Below are 27214 nucleotides of genomic sequence, written 5' to 3'. Positions count from 1 at the left end.
AAGCCAATTCTGTTCCTGACATCCTGGCTTTGTTGTTGGCATGCAAAAACCTCAAAGTTTCTGAAACTATTAGGGCCACCGAACAGCGATACAGTCTCACATTTGGATCAACATGTGCTGATGAACCTGATCTCAGGATGACCACGGACATCTCCAAGGAGGAGGCACAGGAGGGCACCACCACTGAAATCACACTGGATTAAATCTAAAAGCAGGATCTGATGATTTGACAGCTATATGTAGGAGCAGCCCGTAACAGTGCCTGGTGCACTGTGCAAGATACGGAGCACGTGGAGTTTTCTTCAAGGACAATGTTGCTTATTCAGCAAGACAATCCCAAAACACATTCAACACATATTACAATACCATGGCTGCAATGCAAGAGTGCTGCAGACTGCTCACCCACATAAACATTTTGATGAATTAAGGACCAAAACCACTGAACTGTTAAGTAGCCGAAATCTTGTGCACATGGAATAAAAAAAAAATTAAAAAAAATGTATTTTCAAACTACAGCTATGACTCAAACACAGAGGTGATGCAGCTCTGATAACTAGGACTGCAAATACTCCATATGCATGTTACAATGTTTTTGCTGCTACAGTATATCAATATGATCAAGAGTAGAAGGAGTAATTTTCTGCAAAGTGAGACTCATGACATGTAGTGACAATACAAGTGATTCATAAGAAATCTGGCACAAGAAAAGATTTATCTGTAGCTACCGAGTACCAACAAAGAGCACCAGTCCAAACAGAAGTTAAAACCCATTTTTAAACATTCCTGGAATAGAAAAAGGGAAGACATGAGTCTAAGAAGACTTCAAAAAAACTTAAAAATTAACACACACACTGAAATAGGTTGTGTCATAATATGGCTCAGTAGTATGTATGCACTCAACGTCTGAGCACACTCCTGGTGAGAGTGTGTCCTGGGATCTCTCCTCCCAGACCTGGATCAGAGCATCAGAGAGCTCTAACAGTCTGCAGTGATTTTTAATATCAGGTCCACTGATACAATACGTTGTATAGGCTAATTCTTGGGTTCCCCTTAGAGGTACATGAGAGCCAGTCAGTGACATCAATGTAATCATCCAGGAGCTGCCTATACACGCTGACCATATTTCTGCGCACCACAAGCCAAAGCCTTTGAACCGGCATAAGCTCCAATTTCATCCTGGTACCTAACAGCACGCAGGCTACCGTCCTTGATCCTCCAAGTATATGCTTCACCAGGCTCTCTCTAACCCTCTGTCAAAACCAGTCATGCTGGATGATAACACGACTTTAGCCACACTCTGCTTCTTCAGACTCCTTCACATCTATCATACATGCTCAGTGTGAATCTGCTCTGATCTCCGAAGAGAACGAGGCACCTGTAGTGAGCCTGCCAGTTTTGGCGTTTTCTGGCAAATTCAGAACTAAGATCCCACAACAGGATGCCGGGCCCTCACGCCACCTCATGGAGTCCAGTTCTCATAGTGTGGTCAGAAACATGCTGGGACCCTCTGTTCCTCCTCACAAAGAGGAGCAGATACTGGCCATCCTGCTGAGTCGTCTCGCTCTCTCTCTCATAATGTAAGAGCCCATCTCACAGCATCTCTTCCACACTCTTGAGACACATCAAAACTCCTTGCAACACCACATACGGATGTGCCATCCTGGACGAAACGCCACCAGGAGGGAAAAGGAGGGCAACGGTCTGGTCAGCACCTGCAACAAAATTCCCTTTTCGGATACTGTCAATTTAATTTGTACCAAAGTAGGTCAAATCCCCAACAGATTGTCATCAAATCCAGATTGGATATCAAAGTGGAAGTTAGATTAAAAACAGTTTTGCCTCACATGCAAACCTACACACTTTGCCTGTGTTCATTTTCTCCAGTTCAGACACGTAACCTCACAGCATTATACCACATATTTGTCATAACAATCTTGCCATACAGCTGCAGCCTCCTGCAACACTGGAGACTGCCTGCACAGTCTCACTTAACTGGACCCACACAAAGAAACACTGATGTATTTAATAAAAGATTTATGTTTGAATACATAAATCTTTGCTACAGGCTTTAATATATGCTGGACAGCAATAAGAAATGCGGCTATAAAAACACACATTCATGCAGAGAAATCTGATACCAATATTGTTTTGAAATAGATTTTTTTTTAACTGTAAACAACTCTACGCTGCCTGTGTCAGGAGACTAATCAAATGGGCAGGAAGACAGATGCTTACCGTTACACTTTACTGAACAAATATATATACATGGGATATGTAGTTGGACTGGAAGCCAAACGACTCAGTGGATATTGGAACCAGTCAGGCAAGTAGTTTAAATGGGAAAATACAAATGGGAGAGGGGAAAAAAAAAAAGGAAATATAAATTCCAGGACACTATCAGAAACAAAACATTTCCACTCTGCGCCCCCCCACCCCCTTCCCAAATTAAACCAGTGTAGTGGCATTTCTATATTTACTTTTGTCTGCTATCTGTTAACGAGGGCTTGTGAACTCTCGCGCTGTGCCTTTGTCAATATATGAAGACGCAGTATGTGATCACTGCATTGACGGTGGCTTCAAGCATTTCAATATCAGCAGAATTTTGCCAAAGCAAAATGCCACAGAGACCATCCACTTGCTCAGCATGGGCTCGAACAAAAACAGCATCTCTAAAGATTTTGCAGCCAGAAAAAGAAAAAGTATGAGAGACTATACAGGCAGATTTGAATGGAAGGCCAAGTACCACATAAATAATTAAACCGAAGGTGGCAGCTTCTTTCAGCTCAGGGCGCTGTACAACAGGAAAAATTCTCTCACTCTTTCACCACGTCATTTTATCTCCATCTTAACTCGTTTTCTTTGATGCACACAAGACATACAAATAATTTAAGTGCTTAAATGGTTTCACTCACACACACACACACACACACGGTTCTCTGTTGTCTTGTACACTTGTGTGGGCTGTCATCTTGTTCCTTATGCAATAATCCAGCTTTATCCTCCTGTTTTCCTTGGGATTCCTGTTAATCAGTAAATGCACATGTGCACACAAGCTAAAATGAAGGCTTTCTGCTTAATACTATCTTCCTTATAATATTTCCACAATCAAACAATGCCACTTTTCACCATCTTCCCTCCTTTTACCCTCACAATTTGTTCAGTCGTTACTGCAAACTCTGAAAGAAAGTATCCTTTAATGTGATCTCTACCTTCTTTTCCAAATGCTCAAAGTGCCTCTCTCAGATTATCCTCCATTCACTCTGAAGCATAGATCAATGGTATATTTCTCTTCAATTGCAACAATAGCTTATGTAAAGATTGTAGAGAACTGAGTCATAAAACTACAGTGCGGTTGGCACAAACAAATGAGCTGAAAAGTTTCACTTGACCAAGTCGATATGCCACCTTAAAACAGTAATAAGTGAAGAGCACGAAAAAAATGAGTCCAGAGAGCCCATTTGAACATTGATTTAAGACGTCTACACCTATAACAACACATCAGTGGTTTTACTGAAATGGTTTTATCCAACTGTTGGGAGATCACAGAGTTTCAGTGTGAGAGCTTTGCAATTTATCATGTGGACAAGCTTTACACCACTGAACTCAGAGACTGGAGAAATCCCTCTCAAGCAATAACAACAAAAAGACACTTTACTATACAAAAAGAGCATATTCATCAAACATTTGTGTTGCACAGCTCTCTTTTTTTTCAGCAATAACAATTTTAATTATAAAAAGTGCCAAAGCAGAAACATGATTTAATGTGTTTTCACTTCTTTGGTAAAGGAAACAAAGTCACAGGTTTGATCAATCGTAGCTCCCAAGCTCACATTTGCCTCCGCAGCAGGAGTGCTATGGATGTGGCCACATATATAAACACAACTGGCCGAACCTCTGCCCCTGAAGTAAAGACGGTGGGGCAAATGGCGGCTTCAAAAAAAATCTGCGTTCGCACCTGTGCATTTTTAATTGCTTAATTTTGAGTTTATAACAATGCATCGATTGTTGGAAGACATACTTACACACTAATTAAAAGTGCAACTTCTAACTTTCAAGTAAAAATACAAAATCGGCCGACTGTTCCTTTAAAATTGAAAGTAATATAAACTAATATCGGTTGGTCAGCTTCCCGCTGTTGACAATACTGTGTTTTTAAAGACGTGGTACATTGCAGCAGGGGAGTGTAAAGTGCAGAAACAGACGTGAAATGACTTTGATTTTGGGCCTTAGTTTCAAACAAACAACTGAACAAGATCCTTGATACCTTCAACTCATTTAGGGATTTTAACACAGAAATGGTTCAATTTCTTAGCCTCCGTAAGTGGACCCTATTCCAGATTTCACAGTTAGCTTGCTTTTGTGATAACAATGAAACCTCTTCAAAACACTCTCCAAACCATTTACCATTAAGTCCGTTTTCCCTTTTATCCACTCTACTCTCAATTCCCACTTTACAGACTCCTCAACCGAGGCTCACTCACAGCCCCTTCACCTCAAACCTTTCATCACCTTCGTCAAACTCAGTCCTGCTGCTACCTGGTTAAACTCTTTTGCATTTTGGCAGCCTAGGCTTACATATAGACTTATAAGTCAGCACGAACGCACCTGAATCTGATCTATGGAGAGGAAACATTGAGACAACACTGCCTGCCAGAAACAGACCAAAAGTGAAGGCAATATCTGAGCTCCAACTGATATTGTACCAATTAGAGTTGGAGAGGAGCAGATGGAGAGGCAGAAACACAGAGAGGTAAGGAGAGCAATGAAGGGAACGAGACAGAATAACACATGGAGTTGGGGAGAGATGAAAATGTATCTTCCATGTTAATGTTTGAAGTCAAGCTGCATGGATGAATGAAGACGGAAAGAAGTGAGACAGGGGGAAGTGAAGTAAAAACAAGGTCATTCGCCAACACCTATTTCAATACTTCAAAGAAACAAAACAAAAGACAAACATGTTTTAAGAATTGCATCGTGTGTCCAAGCATTACCAGATGAGGCCGGAGGGTCCTTCACGACCCCTAAAAAGACCCTTTTTAATTAATTCTCTATACAAAGTTTGTGGGGAGGTCAGAAATGAACACCAACTTCAAAGGGGGGAAATAAATCCAGCTTTCAATCACTTGACACAGAAACAAACTTCACAACTTTGTCACCAGTTTTAAAGACTCGATGTCTCTAAAGCATCTTTCTACTTTTCTCTTCTTTTTGCTAAATGCGTAAGTGGGTTGACTCCCAAGGAATTTGGTGACAGTTTATGTGCAGCCCTGGAAAAATCTGGCCATCTCCTGAATTTAATTACTGATGTCCTTCATAACTGGGTGTCTCGCTGTCACAGCTTCTGCATCATGTAACTGCAACGTGCCAAATTAAAATGTGCACTTGGTATGCTGTCACAAGCCCCCCGAGCCAGTATGTTTACCACAGTTTTCAATTAAAATATTGACCTTTTATTTCACTTAAGCCTAAATTAAAGAAATTCCAAGGGAAATGTTAACTTTTGAAAGTGGGCAGATGCCATAAGCTCAGTCTCCACTGACACCATAATGGTTATGGTATTTAATATTCCGAAGAGCTAATGACAGAAGGGTAACAAATTTGGCAAAAAAATTGCTACAAATTAAATTGATGGTGTTCTATGTGTATGTAGTACATCCATGTGATGCTACTGGCCTTTAGCTACAGGTGCTTTACGCTGGTCTGCTTTAATACCGAACTCCACTGACTGGAGAACTTAAATGCCTATGTTGATAATAAGCGGGACCTCTCACACTTCACTATAACACAAAGGGACAAACACTAGAGGTTTATTTATTTTAAACAGAGACCTTTTCACAGAATTAATGGCTGCACTGGTTACATAAATCCGACTCGGCTGAATCATGGCTACTCTAACGACAGCAAAGCAATTTCTCCTTGCTTCAATTAAAAGTTACTCTGCATTTTCTACAGTCTTTCACAAGTTATTAGCAAAGTCTGAAACCAGGGAGACATGAACATTCTCATTTCATTAACAGAAAGTTAACTGGAGACTTTCAGTGATGCATGAAAGGAGCCTTTTGTAAAATCATTTTCTTTCACTGAAATTATTTTTGAATTTTGGAAAAGAAAAAACCTGCACTGGTCATCTCTTACATGCACGAGGATCCTTCTACTGCAAATAATCCAGTCACACTGTCAATGGAAAATCTTTTAGTGCATATTTTTCATTATCTGTGGCTGTAATCCACAGCTGCTGTACAAGTGCATGAATTTAAAGTACATCTACTCCGATACTTTATTTCACTTTTACTCCTATATTTTCAATTTCACCTTCATTTCCTGTCCTGTACAGTACAGGTTCTATTTTATACCATCTCACAAAACCATTACCTACCTCACTTTCCTCCCTGTATGTCTCCCTGGGGTATCACTGGCTTTATTTATCCTCTTTTACTTCATTTAAAATCTTTTCTTCCTTTCTTCCCTGCTCTGACTTTCAGTGTTTATTTTTCCTCCTGCCTTCCGTTTCCCTCTATTTACCACTTCACAGCAGCATCGATACATTTTTAGGCCAAGTCCAAAGATGTGTTTGTGTCCTTCATAATAAAAACATATTTATAGCCAAGTACTAACTAATTTGACAGTAAATGTTTGTGCACACTGCAGAGCACACATGCCCTGCTTTCAGATTCTTGTTGCCATTTATCAAAAGCCCATTTTTTGATACTCATACTGAACTGCTTTCTCCTTTCAATCCTCTCAGAGTGTGTGTTCCAGACGGAGGTGTAATGACCCTAATAAGCAATAGAAGACTGCTTCTTCACAGTTTTTCTTCCTTTTCATTTTCTCCCTTTTTAGCTCTGAATCTTCTGTCAATTATCACCCATTCTGCCTTGCTTCTACTCCTCAGAACACATTAATTTCCCCCTCTCTTCATATTCTCATCATCCTCCCTCTCATTTTCACCCCTTTCCTCCTTTTATTTCCTTTCTACTCCTGTGTAATTCCCATCTTCGCTCCACCCCACACACCCGTGGCCCAGCACTTCACTTCGACTGCCATCTTCCTTGCTTGAACCCTCTTCCTTCTTAATCTCTTCACAATTTCGTCCCTCCCTCCTTCATATATTCCTCTATTAAAAATTGCCATTAATCACCTAATTACATACAGTAGTAACTGTTCCATGATTCCTCACTACCATCATGAGGAGAAAATATGAAAAATAAAAATCACGCACAGCTCCTTAAAAATGTACCCATAAATGTCCACATTTTGTCCAACACCAAGCAAAAATCCAAACAAAGTGACTCCCAGCATAACCTCAGGAAGAAATACTGGGGCAGAGATGCTTGATGCCACACACACACACACACACACACACACACACACCTCATGTAGTATTTAACATCCGTGTGACCATTAGAGTCAGTGGCAACCAGATGTCTCTGACAGCACTACAAGCTGTTTGGGGGTTTGGACGGAGGTTCAATGGACACAAACACACTTATTTGAATTACTAGCAGTTCACACTTACACAGACTTGCAGCCACAGTAGATATAAGTTGGTTCAGGAGGAGATGCAGACTTCTGCTATGAAGATGCATGTTTACACGCGTATGTACTGCATGGAAATAAATCCTCAGATCTTGCACATACAGTTTCCACCTGTCAATGCCTATGAGATTCTGAAGAGAGCTAGTGATGTCTAAGTTTATACTCAAAAAATAAAAACAAACAGTGTCTGAGGAGAATAAATTCAAACATAGTAATTCAACAGCCTAGACAAGACCCATCAAAGTTTCATCAGCTCAGGGAAGCTGTTGGATTTTAGGTCCTAATGTTTAAATATGGAAATCTTGTTGAGTGTCCTCAGAAAACACCTTCAAAGTTCACATCTGTCCTGTGTGATTCCACCTTAATGTTTTCTAGTGTCTCTCTGCTTTTTTACATTTAAGCAAATCTAAAGCTCAATTACAACCTGAGCATTAAGGTTGCCCTTACTTTCAACCTAAATTTTATTGCAGTTTATGCTCATAGAAGCTACATGTTGGCATGTTCTCATTCTTGGCTAAGCTGCACTGTTTGCACCGGTTTAATGGTTTATTACTGAATTGTTAGTCAAAATAACAGCATGACTTTATAGATTTAAATGGGGTCCACTGGGTCACTGTCACATGACCTCACATTTGACTCTACGAGACCTTAATATACAGAGGACTGTGGTTGTCTTAGTGACTGTAAAACAAGCCCACCCCTCCACCGCCGTGTTTCACAGTTTGTATGTAGTGTTTGTGCTGATATGCTGAATTCGATTTTCAGTAAAAAGTTCCAACTTTGTAAAGCTAAACTATGCTACATTTGCACATGTCTTTGTCATGTCTCGTCTATAATATCCTGACCATAACTTGAACCTGGTATTCAATACCGCTGCACAATCCACTTCGTATCGTCTGTCATGTCTTTATCATACAGTTAGTAATGTATAGTTATCATTATAGTATTGTTTAGTTAGTAATTAGTTCCTTTTATCCCTTAATTTTACTGAAGTTTAGCACATTATTTATTTGTAATTTCTAGTTTGATATCTCTTGGAAATATATATTTTATATACTTATAATGCACCATGGGGGGCTTGGGGTGAAACAGAATTTGGGTACACTGTATACCATGTATACTGTTGTATTGACAATAAAGCTCTTGAATCTTGAATCTAAGCTGTGCTGCCATGTTCTTTTAAAGAGTAGAGGCTTTCTACTGGCCCTTCCAAAGAAGCCACACTTGTTCAGTCTTTTTCGGATTGTACCATCATGAACTTTGTAGGCTTCATTTAGCTAGTTAGAGTGAGAGGTAGGTCTTTGATTATTTTGAGCACTGCATGGTCTGACCTTGAGGTGATAATTGACTCCTATAAGATCCATGACGACTTGTTCCCACTGAATGTGTCTTTTGCAACATTGAGTAAAAGTCAAATGAAAGACTACCTCATTGTGGCTGTTTTAGTTGGACACACAACTTATCAGGATTTAAAAATCTTGCTCTGCTCAACACAGTTGGGGACCTTTATGTGAAACGCCATCATCCCCAGTCAAGGTATTTGGATTTTCTACCAGTGTGCTTTACTTTTGATTGCTAGTGCAATATTAAAGGATTTTTTTCCCTCCGTGTGCATGTGGCACTCAGGCTTGTCGAGACTTCTCTCATCTTCTTCTGGCTCACCCAAAAGTTCAAACCATCTATCAGCTTTCATCTGCGCTGCCCATCTTCCTCACTGTGACGGCGCCGAACACATCTTAAGGCTATGCCTATACCATCCTAATATCCAAGTGCTTCCTCGTCAATTCCAACTTCAACAGATCTTTGATGTACTTGTTGCTTCAATGCTACGTATTTCTTGCGCCTGCAGGATCATGCTGTTTAGGTTCATAAAGTCGGCTACATTTTTTTTTTTTTTTTTTTAAATCTATCACATACACCGATATGTTTTTCTGTACTCTTTTACAGTAAAAAAAAAAAAAGAAGAAGAAGAAGAAAAGGAATCGTCCATGTTCAGTAGTTGTGTGAAACCGAGGGACACATGAGTAATTCAGCACATTAATCGGCCACCCCTGCGTTTCATATAAAGTTCCTCTGTGTATGCAAGTATGTCCAATAAATTAAAGGCTTTCATTGAGATTTTGTTATAGAACTGTCAAAGTTACAGAAAGCAGTATTTTTTATGCAGCAAATAAAGAGTTCATTAACAACCAGAACAACAGTTAAAGGTGCTTTTTTTTTTAACTCAGATTGCTACGTGGTTCAACGTCAAATTTGACATGAAATGCTACTTTTAATAACACGCAAACATTTCACCAAACAAAGAAAAAACTGCAAAATGCAGTTTCCATTGCTAAATTGCATTTAACTTTTAAAATAGTATCTGTGCACTTATTGCTTTATAAATGTTATTCACAGTGGATTTTATTTATATATTAAACACCGACAGCTGCAGACACGAGCAGTTTGTCAGCCTTTATCTGTTCTGTGTGCTTCAATACAATCAATCTCAATTTGTTCTTTTCTAAAATTATACAGTGCCACCCTGCCATGCAGCGTAGAGATAAATTTTAAAACTTTTTGCAGCAACCCAAGACAGGAAAAAAAAAAAAAAAAAGAGGAAAAAAAGAAGAAAATAAACCAAAAAAACCCACATTATGATCCAAATTTTATTCCTGTAGCAACACCCAGAAATCACAAGATGATGTTCCTGGTCACAGATGCAATCAGCACCATCAGCAAACACATACAGATGACAGATTAAAAGGAAGCTGCTGTGTGCCAATAACACATTACGAAACCTTTTGCACATTTATCTTTTTAATCATGTGACAAAAACAGAGGGGGGTGGAAAATATGGCAACTGAGGAACAATGTAGAGAGAGAGAGGAGGGAGGAAAAGGCACTTTGATGGGAGAAAAATCCTGGCGCCAGTCAGTGGCAACCCTCAGCCTCCTAGTAGATACAACCTATGGTATGAATTTCAAAATCCTAGGTCACTTCCTTCAAGTTATCATGTTCACAACACTTTCAGAAGTCAACATCACTGAGATTCAAATCCATCTGTGATTTTTAGTAGATACGATTAGGGTATCAATTTCAAACTCTTAGGTCGCTTCGTTCGTGTCTACGTTGCCTGCCCGACTGCGCCTGCCCGACTGCGCCTGCCCGTCTGCGCCTGCCCGTCTGCGCCTGCCCGTCTGCGCCTGCCCGACTGCGCCTGCCCGACTGCGCCTGCCCAGCAGGGCGACGACAATACCCCAACAGCCTTCTATGGCCGAGGGACAAATATAAGATAAAATTCAATGGAAGAGAAAAATTTGATCACAGACTACTTTGTGTGGTTTCTGTCTCCATTTTCATTTTCATGTCTGCATTAGGAAATGCAACACCATAGCAACAAAGCAACAACACAATCCAAAATTCACTGGCAATCACTTCTCTCTCTTATCCTCACGCTCTCTATACAGTATAACAAAAAGCATCTGATTCTTGCTAAGCAGGTCACTTTAAACTACTTCTTCCCTCCCTACATTGCACCATCCTGATTTTCACTCCATTTCTCCACCAGCTCCAACTTTGTTCCTACAGTCATTCAACTTTCAGCCAATTCTTAAGATGAATTCAGCTATTATTCTGTCACTTTTATATTTTATATATGCAACAATAACAACATATTCATGAAGTGGACCTACTTGTGTGTTCAAAGCATACAAATAAGAGATTAGCACTGGTTGCACTAAATGCTACAGCAAATACAAGACAAGAGCATCACCGTAGACTGCTAGCTAGTCCAAACAAGAGGAAAGAATATTAGCCCTTTCTAAGATAAGGAATCTGGTAAACAAATAGCAGCTGGTTTTATAATATTTAGAATGAGTCAACAAATTAAAACTCATCAATTCATCTGTTACAAAGAAATTATCAGATAGAAAAAGCAATACACAGACTATCCATCCCTTTTATTTCCTGAAATGCTTCCAATGTGATCGACTGTGTTATACACTGGTCTCTGTTTACCAGAAAACTGTAGGTTTGTGTACAGGCTGATATTTGTGTCATTAACTGGTTCATGTACTTGATGATCTGCTGAATGTTCATATGAATCGTCTGCTCCGTGTCTTTTTTCCCCTCACTCTCTCAAAAACACCCCACACGTCTAAAATAAAGGCCTGGTCCTGTCACCTCATGCATTGCAGACCTTCCCTTCTCATCATCCCCTCCCATCCAACACATACAGAACTCAACTGTTTTATTTTGAAGTCAAGCTGAACTAGCAAAGACTTGAAGGTCTCAAAGGCATTAAAAATACATGACAGATAGACAGAGAAAAAGAGCAAAGTTGAGGGAGGAGAGCTGTAAGGGGAATTGACAAAGAAGGCAAAGCCAGAGTGCGATGTAGCCGAGTCAAACGCAAACAGTGGGAGCTTAGGAAGCAAAAGTGGGAGTGAAGTGGGGTGAGAGCAAGAGGGAGTATCAGGAGTGCTGAGGAAAATGCCAGAGATTAAGGTAAAGCTGCTACGCAAATTTCAATTAAATGATAAAAGAAAAAAAACAAACGTGAAAGTGAAGCTTCATCGACTTAAAGTGCTCGCTGTGCATCACTCTTCAGCCCACGGTTGATCACTGGTGGACATGAGGTAACCTCATGTCTTTACCATGACATCATATTAATCAGCACTTTACTTTCAATGTTAGTGGCTTCAACTGCTGCTCATAGTTGAGTTTAATTCAGGTCACTTCATGGAGCCGACTGTTACTCAACCAGTCGTTGCTTCAAACTGCTAAATTTCATGGACTTTACATCGTCTCTGGTCACTAATCACAGCCCTCCCTGTGTGGATGCCGCTTAAGAACTAAGGTATGACAAGCCAAGGTTAAGGGAAGTGAAGTTATAATGCTAGATATTAAAAAAGGGAGGGAAAGAGGGATTATTAGTTAGCCAGTTTTATGGGAAAACATTTGGGTGGGCTGCCAGGTCCTTCGTTCAATCGGTGTAGCAGCAGCTGGTGAAAAATATAGATCAAGAGCAAAGTTCAGAAGCAGAGAACTTTTTCCAATCCTGACTCACCAAAGAACCTTCAGGGGCTTTGAGCCAAAAGACCATCTCCTAGATTTATTTTTAACACCACTTTTAAACCTGCATTGTACATACTGTGTCACAGAAAGTGAAGAAGAACATCGGTGTTCAGCAGGGAGATGCAGATAGATGCTCAAAAATAAATAAATAAATAAATAAATAAAATAAAATAAAAAATTATTACTTTCAGCCTACAAGCGTTAACCTGAGAGAAACAAAACACTGCAGCTCCCTAACACCAGGCACAAAAGCAAATGACAGTAAAGGAACGCATCAGCAGCACAGAGCTCAACAAAAGAAAGTAGAAATCAGTTAAAGTCAAATTGCACTTAAAAAAAACAAACAAACACCAACATTAAATTAAATCATCAATTTGAGGAAACAAATTATCTTAGTTGCCTAAAACTATTCAGATATATACACAGACATTTGAATCTCTAAGCACATAAAGAGTTTGACAAATATTTGGACAGTCACAACTTTTCTGTACCTTCTCTCTGTATGACACAACATCAGATCTGAAATTAAACAGTCAACATCCAAGTGAAGTGCAGACACCAAGCATTAATTTAAGGGGTTTGAAGAAAAATATAGCAATAACCCAACTGTGGGTTTACAACAAACTGCATACCCGTTCCTGTCTTTCAAATAATCTTAAATAAAATGCATAATTTTCCATCAAGTCCCGTCAGACCATGACAACTAAGGTTGGAAAGCACGGACAACAGAATAGATTTCCTCCTTTATCATGTTTGCAGCTGCCAATCAAAAAGATGGTGGATCTTTTAGCCTTTAGTGTTATATGCAGTAGTAAACTCAAGAATAGGGAGGTTAAGATGAAGTGAGAGACTGAATGTAAAAGTGAAAGTATTCTTCAAAGTCACAATGAACTTGCTGCATTTGACTAAATTAGAGCGGGCAGTATGTCCCTGCACGCTTCACCATTCATCCAACTGCTCCTGTCTTTTGTCGCAACTGGATCCTATGCATCACATTGCCTCCACTACTTTGCTTTCGCACTGCAGGCTTAGTTGTTGCTCCTGGAGTACTTAAAAGTTGAATGGGAGGCCCCTCTTCTATGGGCTTCCAGTTTGGACTCAAAAGTACAGATAGTGTCTGTCTCCTAAGATTTGGCTTAAAACTTAACTTTTTAATAAAGCGTACAGTTAGGGCCGGATCAGGTGACCCCGAATCCTCCCCTAGTTATGCTGCAATAGGCGTAGGCTGCTGGGGGATTCCCACGATGCACTGGGTGTTTCTTCTTCAGTCACCTTTCTCACTCACTATGTGTTAACAGACCTCTCCGCATTGAATCATACTTGTTATTAATCTCTGGCTCTCTTCCAAAGCATGTCTTTTTATCCTGTCTTCCTTTGCTCATCCCAACCAGTCACGGCAGATGGCCCCGCCCCTCCCTGAGCCTGGTTCTGCTTAAAAGGGAGTTTTTTCTTCCCACTGTCACAAGCAAGTGCTTGCTCATAGGGTTGTAGTTGGGTTTTACTCTGCATGTATTATTGTAGGGTCTACCCTGCCATACAGGTAGACCCTGAGGCGACTGATGTTGTGATTTGGTGCTGTATAAATAAAATTGAATTAAAAAAAGAATGGCATCATTAAGGATCGTTCTGAGAAGATTTAACAGGCAAACGACCTATACCTAAACAACTTTTTAGTCAACTGTCCAACTACCTAATAGGTGAAGCTACATATCAAACAGCCGTTTCTACAAAGCTTCCTTATTCAACATATATTGCAACGGTATTAAAATACAAAAATCATCACAAAAATATTGCAAATACTTGCATAAATATTTGTTTTTATGAAAAGAGGATGGAGATAAGTGAGGAAAACAGAGGAAAATCTAACTGTTCAAATACATTTTAATCTTTCCTACGTCTCAAATTCACATCCACGTTCCATCTTTATCCGGCATTTCCCTTTCCATTGTGTCCATCTCCTCAGGTACAGCTTTATCCCTCCTAATCCACCCTCATCTGAACTCCTTTACTCACTATATCTTTCTCATCCAAAACCTTCTGGTGAGGTCTTGCCATTTCTTTGACTTTTGCCTCAATACACTCCCAACTTGCCCTTTCAGTCTATTCCTCCAACATCTTTTTCAGCTTGAACTCTGCCTGAAACCAAGTTTGTTTCTTACTGCAAATATAGTTTTTAAATACACGCCACAGCTGATAGGTGTATGTGGTGTGTACTATTTAAATATCCTTACCCACGCTTTGTGCTCAACTGTAAAATTGGGATTTTAATATCTGCTAACGCTCCATCGCAGACCTGTTTCCATCTGCCCTCCTTTAAAAGGACACAAACGCAGCAGAATATTCAGTTGAAATTGAAAACTATTAAGCGTCCCATCTTTATATGCATGCATACGTGCAATCCAAATTAATTTTCATTCTGTCTTATTTTGTTTATGACCCCTCTGTCTGCCTCATCTCTCTCTCTCCCTCACATGCCATCTTTTTACAAAGACCAATGAATTAATGAGCTACATTTTTATCATTGAAACTGATGAATTACTCTGACAGATTAACAGGAAACTGGATATGCATAATATAATCAAAGTGTGTTTGTGTGTGTGAAAAGAGTGGCTATTCGTGCTGCAATGTAAAAGCACCAGTATAAAGCAGTCATTCTGCACGAGTCTGTGCGCATGTCTTTACTGTGTGGGCATGTCTTTTTTGTCTAACAAGGACAAAAGCACTTTGATTATTATGCCCAAGCCTTGATCTACCCCTGCAGTAATGCATCATGCATCACACACACCCTTATCTTTGACTTCCTCAGTCTCTGCAGCATTTCTTTCTCTAATCAAAACTGCAAACGGATCCATTCCTCTAGTTCTGACCAAGTCAGTCCAATGTATTGTATATTGCATGAGACTTGTCAGCAATATTTATAATCATATATGAAGCAACAAAACAAATCCACATGCAGCTGTGAGGTTTGTAACTGTAATTCTGCCCCTTACGTTGGACCAAAATCTGACTATAAATTTCTGGTTCATAAATCTATCAATTTTAACAAGATCTGACCTGCAACCTCAAAACATCACAGCTCCTCCACCATGTTTTACAGATGGCCTGTAGATGTACCTCTGCTTCTGACCTGACACTTTTTTGTACATTCAGTTAAAGAAATCTGAGCAAATCGTGTTTTTGCGGCAGGATCTTTGCAATAAAGCGCCTACAGCACAACTTAAAATTGTTTTGAAAGTTGTAATCAAATGATTAGAAAACACTGGCTGATCCCGTGATTGAGGTGCCTTTTTTATTCTTGAATGATTTAAAGGTCAGTGTTAAGTGGTTTAGCACTCAAACCAAAAAACAAAAGAAAACATTCCTCTGAAAATGTCAGCTGCAGGGACTGGATTAGCTACTTTATACACATTTTCAACATCTAGAGATAAAGGGTACCACACAAAATTTGTCCCTTCATTTGTTTTCGTTAACCAATCAAATTGAAACTACAAAGAGTACTCATCTGTAAAATCATTAGTGGATTACAATCCCATAGATTACATCTGCTGTCCTGTGTGTTATCCAGTACTTATCTTGTCCTCTCCCTCTCCATCTTCTGTAATGCTTGTAGTTGTTGCTGCCATTGGTATTACCAAGTCTCAGACAGTACTTTCAGTTCAAATGCATATTTCTGTATGAGCTGACTGGAAATACAGTTAATTGTGTTGCTCTCTGGAGGCCAGATTCATTAAAAACAATACTTATGTTACATGGAGACCTAAGCCACACAGTCACTCTGACAGCCTGGGAGCCAGCTTTTTGAAAACATGCTACTGCTCTCATCCAATGAATGCTGGCCTCACTGACCGTTGACAGCTCTTACGGAGGCTCTCACTGTGGGGGATCTAAAGTAAGTACAGATCTGGACACACTGGGATTTAAACTCAAAATTATACTCTAGCACTGCTGCCACGCTATGACTCATTTTAGTCTGTGACAGCTTGTGGCACGGGTCACACGAGCATGCTGAACTTTTGTGCTAGACCGACTTAGGATGGCAACAAAGTCTAAGAGTCCAGATGGTCCAAATGGCCTCTCAATATAGTACAATTACCCCATTCAGGTTAATTAGCTGATTAGTGTTTAAGCTGTAGACATATTTTAGGGGATTCTGTCGGCATTTTTAATACCTACATCAAAATGTCACTTTCAAGTTTTATGAAAACATTTCATTTCCTCATAAGATTAAAAATTTACAAAAAAAGTAAAACTGGTAAACATTGGTGTGTTACAGTGTTAAATCATAATACTTCCAAGTTACACCTGTGCACAAAACAAGGACATTATAAGAGCATGACTATGTTTAGGCTGAAGTCCTTAAAGAGAACAATGTGAACATGACTCTGGAACCACAGTGGCAGAAAACACCAGATTTTTCTTTTTTTATTGCTTTAATACTGATATAACATCCAACTTGTGCGCTGCGGGATCTTTGCACTACTCTACAACTACACACAACGTGCACCTTTGTTGCACAAAATGCTTATGGTGCCCTGATATTCAAAACAAATCAACACCTAAAAACTGAACTGAGGACAATCCGGGATGCTCCGATGTTTGCAGCATAGATAGCAATGCCACAAATTGTATTAGTGCATGGCTTCTGTTTAATAAACTGTTATGTCAGGTGTCCCTTGGAATATATGGGTGTTAAGTTAGCCCCCAAATTGAGTAAATTCAGTCTTAATACCCCGAGGCTTAGGATCGTTAAAATATATTAGTATTCGTCTTGTACCCAGACTCAAACTGAGCAAATGTATTCTGACACCCCAGGGCTCAGACTGATTAAAATATATTAGTACTAATATGTGGGGCACAAACATAAACAGGCCACGGATCCCTGTAAGATGTCTGCCCACAGTTCCCTTCTCCACCTCCTTAGCCCAACCTGTATTCCTCTGTGCCAACATGAGGAGGATGGCTGTTTGAATGCTTGACATTATGACAAACATTCACTCTGGCTCCTAGTTCCTCCCAAACGCTCCAAATCCTCATTACCATCCTCTCCTCATCGTGCTCGTCTCTCTCAGCCAGCGGCTGAAGATAGTGTCACAACTGCCACGCGTCTGATTTAACAGTGTGAGCTCTCATCAGACCATCTCCCTCACAGTCTGCACAGCATCATTCCACCATCCAAGCAATTTCTTCCATCATCCGTTGCTGTCATCCCATCTCAATCGCTGCCCCGTCCTCTGCCTTGTTAATACGTTCGAGGCAAGACGAGACATTATATTAAGAGTTATTCTTGCCCTCAAGTTTACTTGAGATAACTATAATCTAACGTAAAGCTCATCTTCAACTTTTGAGTTTTGCCAGAAAGCTCCAGTTCACAGGCCTCCTCTATCATGCACTTTTAGTCTGGGTACCACTTCACCATCCTCTCCAGGATCACTCCGTTGGCCTCGTTTTCTTCTTTCCTCAAATACTCCAGCCTCTTTTCACCTCCATCTATCCCCAAGAGTTTCTGCTCATTCTTTTCCCCCCCATTTGAAATCCATCTGTTGATGGAAGTACTTCTGTCCTTGCAAGTGCTCTTTCCTTTTGTTAATGCTATAACAGCCTGAGCTATTTTGCTGTTGAAAAACATTGTGATACTCGTGAGTTGCTGCGGATCCCGCCCTTGCTGCCACTTCTCCCTCTCTTGTTGTTGCACCCTCTTGTCCTTTTTTCCGTGCCATCTTTGTGACATTGGACAAACCTTTGTGATTCTTTTCTCTATTCACCCCTAAAATATCTCTTTAGCCTCCTGCGGCTCCTCTGCCTTTCCCCTTCCTCACCAGCTAACCCGCACAGTCACAACTGCTTTATACTGTTATAAAAAGTTTTTGTTTATTTTTTAGTTTTTTGTGGCTCCATTTGTTCAACCCTGGTTCTTAAATGCCTGCTTGATTCTTTTTTGCATTGTAATCATCATAATACTTGGTTTCTTCACCATCTCATTTCCTCCATGAATTTCAATCATTGCTCATTTTCACTGTCTCCATCTCGCCAAGATATCCTTGTTTTTCTATTTTTCCATTTCAGTAGATGTAAAAGTGACACGGTGACACTTTCTCTGGGAGATTAACCCTTTAAAGCCGGTCGGAGCGGGCATGCTCCGTTTGCGTAACTATTTTTAAATGCCGGTATCACTGCAACCGTGTAAGCTAGCGCAATAATTTTTTTGCATATAAAACCAGAGAAGTTGTACTTACATCTTATGCCATCAGCTTGTCCTAGGTCACGGTTTCCTTCCACATATAGCTTTGCAAAAATTGCATAAAAAGCACTTGCAGCAACAAAAACATAATATTCCAGAAACAGGCTTTGCCGATCCGATCAGCTGTTTGTAACACTTCCTACGTCTATCAGCACGAACTATCGCATGTCCACCATGACCTGCCGAAACCGGAAGTGACGTCATTTTGCGGAAATGTAGTTTTTTACCATCAGGGCCTTAATGAGTGGGGATGGGTATCGAAACCCGGTTCTTGTTGAGAACCGGTTCCCACTGTTTCAGTTCCTTGGAATTGTTTGCCATTTTTGCAAACAATTCCCTTATCGATTCCAGTCACCCCGAATGACGTCACCACGTCATTTACCTGGCAGGAAACACGGCGCCTAAACAGCTCAAACGCTCAAAAGTTTGGTTATACTTTATGAGAACAGATGACAACGGGGCAACTTGCAATACTTGCAAAGTAGATATTTCATTTAAGGGAGGAAACACTACGAATATGCAAAAAACACCCGATAATTTTAAATGAATGTCGTGTTTTTAATTCCGCTCCGGACTCGTGAATCTCAACCCAGCAGCACGTCCTCTCGCGTTAATGCGGCAGGTAAATAATCAACAGTGCATATTATGTTTATTTTGATGCACATGCCGTTTTTTGCAAATTTGCATTAGAATATTTTTGTTTTTGCTGCAGTACATAAAAATTGGTGTATTCCAAAAATAAAACTATGAAGACACTAAAAATAAATTTCCTGTGGTGGGAAACTATTTTGTGCAACTTTTTTGTATTTACAGTTTTGAGGGATAAGCCTCTTAAATTTCTCTAACTAGAAATATATGTTAAAAAACAAAAATGATTTTCAATTTTTTTGTAGTTTATTGCACTTTTTTGCAATGTATGTAATTACTATACACTTAATGCATACATATTATTAAAATTTGGCCTATAATGGTTGTATTGATGTATATCAACTTGAAATGCTCCCAAAAATGGCTCCACAGCATGTAGAAATAAGTAAAAGCTCTGGCGGAGTTGGTTCTATGGTAGGTCTTAAAGGGTTAAGAGAATCATTTGTCCTACAGGTTACAGCTAAAAGTAACTGCTCTGCCATATTCTGACCTCAAAGGGTTAGTAGTGCCTGAATAATATTTGTAAATGGTGAATGGACTGGTTCTTATATAGCATTTTTCTACTCTGAGCACTCGAAGCGCTTTACATGTGTCATTCGACATGACATGTGTCATTCACCCATTCACACCCATTTATACCAGCACTTTCTACACTTAAGTACTTTCTATCCAACATTCACACAGAGTGTGCAGGGAGCAATTTGAGGTTAGCATCTTGCCGACTGGAGCAGCAACCTTCCGATTAGTAGATGACCTCCAAAGCTACAGCCAGGGAAAGGAAAGGCTTACAGCACCTGGTATTCCCAGGTGGTCTCCCATCCAAGTAGTGACCAGGCCCTACCCTGCTTAGCTTCCAAGTTCAGATAAGATCGGTCATAACCAGGGTGGTATCGTCCTAACCTGCTGTCCAAGGTTTTAGTCTTTGCCTATACATGACAGCATAGCTATTTTTAAAAAAATATATATACATTTCTTTTCGATCTAGCTTCAAAACCTAAACCTGTGCACGCTATGTCCAATCTTTATCTTTAGATGTTTTGGTTTTCTCCATATGCTCTTTCCCTTTTTTTCATTTGCGGCCTTTATTAGTAGTATTGTCATGTTTACATATTTGGTTTTATTCTTTTGGTCAGACAAAATTAAGTACATTATGTCTTTGAATGTGTTTGACTCGCTATCCATCCAAAGCATGTTTGCTCTGCCCATTTCACCATGGCGCCTACTCCTCGTTGTCCATCATCCTTCACTACTTCCCCATTCCATTACCCTCTTCTCCTCTGCCCTATCTCTTTTCCATTTCATCATACCATTCCTCATAGTTAATTATGACTAACCTGCCTCCTCTCCAAGTCTACCCACTGCTCACCAATATTCACATCAAATAATCTTTTCTCCCAGACCAGGAAGCATGCATATGTAGAGTGGAGCTAAAATTAGTGGAGCTCCCGCCCCATATCACAGCATATGTAGCCACTGTGGTCCATGCTGAATTTAAGTGAAGCTTTGTCTCGTGTTATTAGACTTGAATACAATCCCACAGGAAACATGGAAGCAAGACGCAGAAACATTCTCCCAACTTTAAGTATCTCTCACTTTGTTCCAAGTGCTCTGTGTTTCCCGTCTTAAAGTTACAGCTACCCTCAAAAGTTCAAACTACACATCAGGTTGATGCAGCCCACAGTAACTGAATGGATTCTTATACTACTAAGCACTTAATACAACATGTCATATTAACCCTACATTGCTCTCCAATCAATGTGTGAATGTTAGTTAGCACTTAAAATCATAGAAAGTGCTCGTGTGAATAGGTGAATATCTTGCCCAAGGATACTTGGCATGCAGACTAGGATTGAACCACCAATTGTCCGATCAATAGATGGCCTGCTCTACCTCCTGAGCTACAGCCACCCAAAGTGGCCACCTGGTGTGGAAGGTTATGGCGTAGGGTTAAAAGAGGATTCTGGAAATGTTGTAAGTCATGACACAAATTTCCTGCAGGACCCCCTGATGATGGGATTTTGCAAAAACTGCATGAATCAATTTTTTTCTCCCATGTTGAACGTGCGCAAAATTTAAGTTGCACATCAAGTACAATGTGGTGTCAAATAACTTCGTCACAGAGACATGTCTAAATAAATGTATAATGCCAAAACTTTGCTTTGTGTTTTGTGGGAGCACCATAAGTCCCATTTTGGATTAACCCACTACCAGGCTTATATTAAGCGTCAGACATTGTGGCTTCAATTACATATTTATAGAATATTTATCAGCAGTTCACATAATGATTGCATGCAAGTTGCTATTGATAATTGATAACTGTATCCAAGTGTTCTTTGCCTAAATGCAAAAACAATTACTGTGTGTGCCAGGAGCAGATCGTGTACAGAACACAAGCTGCACCCAGATGGGATGTTTGTAATATTTTTGTTTATCATCTTTATTTAAAAACAAAATGTAGTGGGGACACGATTACATTTCCTTTAAATCATTTGTTTTTATGCTTTCTTCTATCCTAAATTCTCACACCTTCACCACTTCCATTAGTCTCTCTCCCTTTCCTCTCAAGCAGACCATTTGGGACATGTCGCTAATTAACACCAAGGATGCTTGGTTGCCACGGGGACTAGTCGTAACTGGTGGCAGCACAACGATAAACAAATAGAATGTGTCATAAATGTCACACACAGACACCAGTTGTCTGTGGCTCCCCCCCCTCCTCGCACGCACCAACACACTGGCAAGCAAACGCACTCGAGCAGGCCACAAACATGGTTGTTAACATATAACAGGCATGTGCATACAGGCAAATTCTTGGCGAGAGAATTAAAACGCACAACAACAAAGCACACAGACACACAAGTGCAATACTGACACACACGCACAGACTTTGAGTGTCACAGCATCGGCTTGCCATGTCTGGGGATACGGGATGATTAATCACACTCTGTACAGATGGCCACACTGGGGAGAAAAAGGGAGAAGAGGAAAGCTGTCCTCTGTCTGCTCAGCATCCATCTCGCATTTTCTCTCTTCTCTCTCTCTACGCTTTTATTGCCCTCTGTCCCCACTGGTCTCCGCTGACCCCAACTCCTCTCCCTCTCTGCAGCATGCGAGATTTATGAGTGGCTTTCAGAGACATGCCGTCTTCACGAGGGGTCGACATGACCGGCATTAATGACATTAGCTCCATTTATTCTCTTTCATGAAACGCTCAAACAAACCCATGCACACAGGTAATCTTGCTCTCTAATCAGATCAAAGGATGTCAGCCCACACATCAGCAACATGCTCAAATCAAACTTATAAATCTGCAAACACTCTCTCCATTAAACTCACAACCCTGCACAACCCTATCCACAATTATGAAGCAGGAGTAAATAATCAGAGAAGGGTAATGATGTGGTCGTACCAAAGAGAAAATGCACTGGCCTACTGCTGAGTCACCCTCACCTGCAATTATTTTTAGACAAAATATGGAAATGCAAAGCAGGTTTTAAAAAGTAACAGTATTCCTATGAGGAGGAACGCAGCTTCCTTTGGTTAAAACAACACAATTGTGAAACCTCAGATTGAGTCTCGGCTTTTCAAAAAGTTAAAAAGATATATTTTTTTTATCCTGAGTATCACCATCATTCAGCTCAGCACCACACACTGTCACAGCACACCAGAGACATCAAGCCGACTTCACTTTGGCTTTGGGCTTACAGGGCACTGAGCAAACTCAGGTGTCTTGAGGTTTTACTTTATTGTAAAAATGAAAGGTCAGAGAAATTTTTATTGAAGAATAATGTCTCTGCTGAGGTCCTCTCTCCCTGCTGAGTTTCTTAAACAAAACAAAACAAAAAAAGACTATAGAGCAAAGAGTAGCGAGGAAAGGGAATGATGTCACTGAAACGAAGAGACCAAATACATGTTGGTGGACAAAGTACACCTCGTCGATTTTTAGGATTTTGGCAAAAGAACCTGGCTGGACTCAAACCGAAATTATGCTATGGCAGGAAACGTTTCTAATTATAAACCAAACAAAAGTTAGGTTCACATGATATCAACCTATAGCTATATCTGTTAATATTGGCTAAATTATGCAACCTAAATATGTCAATAAGAAATGCCCATGTGACATCATCACCTCCAGCATTCTGGTAGTTTTTAATGTGCAAACAAGGAAATTAAACAACACCCTGCTAAATGCGGCATTTCTCGGCCATAATCCGTCGTTCATTTAACGCTGGAACATTTTCAGTTTACAGACTTCATTCCTGGATGAAAGCAGCGACATGGCAGTAACGTGTCAGCGTTCAGCCATTACTGTGTGCATTACCCATAAACCTCTGCTGCACAGGTATCGGCTGCTTTCAGCATGACCTAACATCAGGCTCCATTTGGTTTATCGCTTACAAATACCACCCTGTAAAGCACGTCGGCTCCAACGGCTTCCGAGAAAAGCATTTGCAGAAGGTGTGGAAGTGTTTCATTCATTTCATACATGACCTAGGGAAGTATCACACAAACACAGGCTGAGAAAACACCGAAACAAGAGCGGGAGTTCGCTACTTCACAGGCACACCAGAAAAGTAGTGAAAACATCTGTGGGATGAGGAATGGACACTTTGCAACCTGTGAGCCTGAAGCAAGTACATTATCCAGGCAAACCTGGCAGAGACAGGTAGAGACAAGAATGTGAATGGGAGCTAATGGGGATAATATGGAAATAGAAGAAATGGTCGAGCTGCAGGGCTGGAGCCAAATCCTGCAGCTATCTATTCAACAAGGACACGATTTTATTTTGTTATCGAGTTCTTGTCTGGTTCACAGAGGGTTTGGTGAACTCGAAACTACCTGACAGAATACATAGCTCAAACCAAGGAGGCTTATTAAACGTTATTTAACTAAATAATAAAAAAAGACTAAAAGATGAACAGTGAGTGTAGGAGTGTGTGTATCTCCCAATTTAAAAAAGGAACCTCATTTCCTATGTCGGCTAACTGACAGAAGAGTTAATCTGGCGTCAACAGGTAAAGTTCATTATTGCTGACATTTAAAGTGCCTGATCAATGGTTTTGCTGGAGCCTGGAGCAACAGCCCATAATTCAAAATGAGTTAGAGGGATTTAACCACAAATGCAGCATATAAACAAGAACAGACGGCAGCTCTCAAAACAGGAACGACGCGAGATCGCCGAGTGTATATTTATGCACATTGTACGTGGCAGTGAATTAAATGAGGATCACTGGCTTTAGCCCAGTCTCTCATATTACACGTCACATTAACACGGATGGTTTCACGTATAGCATATGGACTAGATAAGAGCTTTAGTCACAATCCAATTCTTGCCCAATTGCTAATGTTCGGTCAAATTTTAATTTAATTGCTTTTATCCCAGCGATATTCAAAGAAAAATCTGTTTAACCAGCATGAACAGTCCTAATCCACAGCTGTGAAACAAATTATTACATTCCCGCCAGTGCTGTACATTTTCGCTCATTACGTCCAACTAATAGAGCCCAGCCACTGGTGGCGTCTGTGGATCAGCCAAACAGGGATGGAAAATGAGTTAGATTATGTGTCATTTCATAGATTATTTTTATTCCTCTTTTCTTACAGCATCTTCCATTTTCCCCATTAATTCCCCCCTTTTCTGTCATACACAACGACTGCTTGCCTTCTGCAATATACTACTTATACTGGTATAACTGGCCTAGATTACAGGAGCTCCCAAAGTCCTTGTGAATTTAGCATTTTACACCATATAATCCGCTAGCAGCGCAGAAATATTTTAGCTTTTTATGTTAAGGCACGGCAAATCCAATTTCAGTCAGGGGTATCATTTTCTGTATATAGAGGGAAAAGGTATAAAGTTTGTGTCAAAACACACTGGCCACAGTCTTCTATGAGTTCAATAAGGCTTAAAAGTAACACTGGAAAAGCAGCAAGAAGTTATATTCAATTTCTTTGCAGCATGCTCTGCACAGGTATGCAGTCAGTACACTCACTGCTCTGCTTGCCTTTCTGTACAAGTCAGCACATGCCACTGCTGGACAGAGCCCTGCACTATGAAGCAGTGATGCCCATGTAACATCAGGGTAACTGTTTTATGGATGGTTTTTTACTGGGGTAAATCGCAACAGCATCTAATGCTCCTCCAGAGCAGGTTATGTTTGAGAGAAGAGATCAACAGGTATGAAATCATCTCCTACTGACCAATTGGTTCTCTAGAAAATGGCATCACTATTTCTGGAAGATCCCTGTGTGCATGGACAGCAGTTTTTATTAAAGGACAAATATCTGCAGCAATCATTTTTTCCACAGAAGGCGGCGCAGGTTTGGATTTTTTCCCTTTAAGAACAAACACCTTAATTTAGAAACTGCATTTGATGATTGATGACACATTTGACATCAGGAAGGGGTCAAAGATTTTTTCCCCACACCACCGTACCAGATAATCCATCAGATACTCCTGTGGCTAAAAAAAGAGAGATCTAGTCCAGTGTAGTGACAACAGCACCTAAAGTGCGCACATTAATGCAATGTTTATTTTTCTAATATTACAGTTTCATCAGCCTTTATAAAACTCACCCACTCTGCTGCAAGCACACCAGTCCATCTTTGTGGTTGGTCAGATGCTGCCAGCACCATCCCTCATATGAATGCACAGGAGGAAACTGTGGAATACCTTAGAGTTGATAACCAGCTTCATGTGGCTGCTACGCCCAAAAACTGCTTTGGGTATGCTGAACTTGTTCATAGTACAGGACCTGATCTCTGCTCTTCTAAAAACTCACTATGTTGAATTTCAATCAGCACCACATCCCTTTAATAGTGTCAGACGTTCTTCATGTGTTACAACACTAATGCTCCCGTATGTTTTCATCTTTTTAAATTCGATTTCTGTCTTTAATGTCCCCCCCCGTCAGTTTCAATATTCACCAACAAACATCTTTAACTTAAAATTACTGTAAATCGTTTATTCCAATTTTAATACCGTTCGAAGCTTTTATTGTTGTCCTAACGCTACTTTTAAAAATAAATCTCCTCTTAGATGTCTGTATTTCATATTTCATTAAGTAAGAACAGCCCAACCCAAAGGGGAGCTTTATTTGTGAAGGTATTTTCTTTACTCCTGGTAATCCTCAAACTAGCCATATTAATTGATAAAGACCTTGAACAAAAAACCAAAAACAAGACATATTTGTATGCCTTTCAGAAAGAACCCTTGGGTTTCAAAATACTCAGTTTTGTTTCTGTATTTCATGGCTGTTTCTATTCTGTTATATTCTTTTCCTCCATCTCTGCATGCTACTGCCGTCTTTTTCTCCAATAAAAATGGAGGTCTGCCGGGAATGACATTTCACAGCCCAACAGGGAGAAACAATCAAAAAAGGACAACATACTAACACAGACCTCCTACTCTTTTCCCCTTTTGCTTGTTAGTTCCTTAAGCGATTTACAAAAAATAAAAATAAAAGTAAAAATAATCCTTGTGCTTCTAGGTCAAAATTCCTTCCTTTGACTACCTCTTTGCTCGACCTGTCAACAATCCTTCCCCTCACTTCTGTGGCTTCTTTCCCCCTCTCACCACCCTGGAGTCTGTTTGCTTTTCTTTCAAGCTCTTTAAAGTCTGTTTCCAGACTTAGACTTTGTCCCTCGCTCACCTTTTCCAAATGCTTGCCGCACGCTTCTCGGTGCAGCACAAACTCACTTCCTTCACCTCATCTCTCCTCGCGTGTTTATTCT

At 40.2% G+C, this 27214-nt stretch overlaps 1 protein-coding gene and 1 pseudogene across 4 annotated transcripts in view; both read right to left on the bottom strand.

The window, feature by feature from the left end:
• pcxb (pyruvate carboxylase b) overlaps positions 1-27214 on the bottom strand; it is a 291444-nt gene that overhangs the window by 150605 nt on the left and 113625 nt on the right. The gene's annotated exons all lie outside the window — the stretch shown is intronic.
• Positions 20263-20381, bottom strand: LOC113019789 (uncharacterized; annotated as a pseudogene).

Source organism: Astatotilapia calliptera, chromosome 3, assembly GCF_900246225.1.
Source record: "Astatotilapia calliptera chromosome 3, fAstCal1.2, whole genome shotgun sequence".
Classification (NCBI taxonomy): Eukaryota; Metazoa; Chordata; class Actinopteri; order Cichliformes; family Cichlidae; genus Astatotilapia; species Astatotilapia calliptera.
Note: the sequence above shows the minus strand (reverse complement) of the source record. Positions and strands in the feature narration are given on the sequence as shown.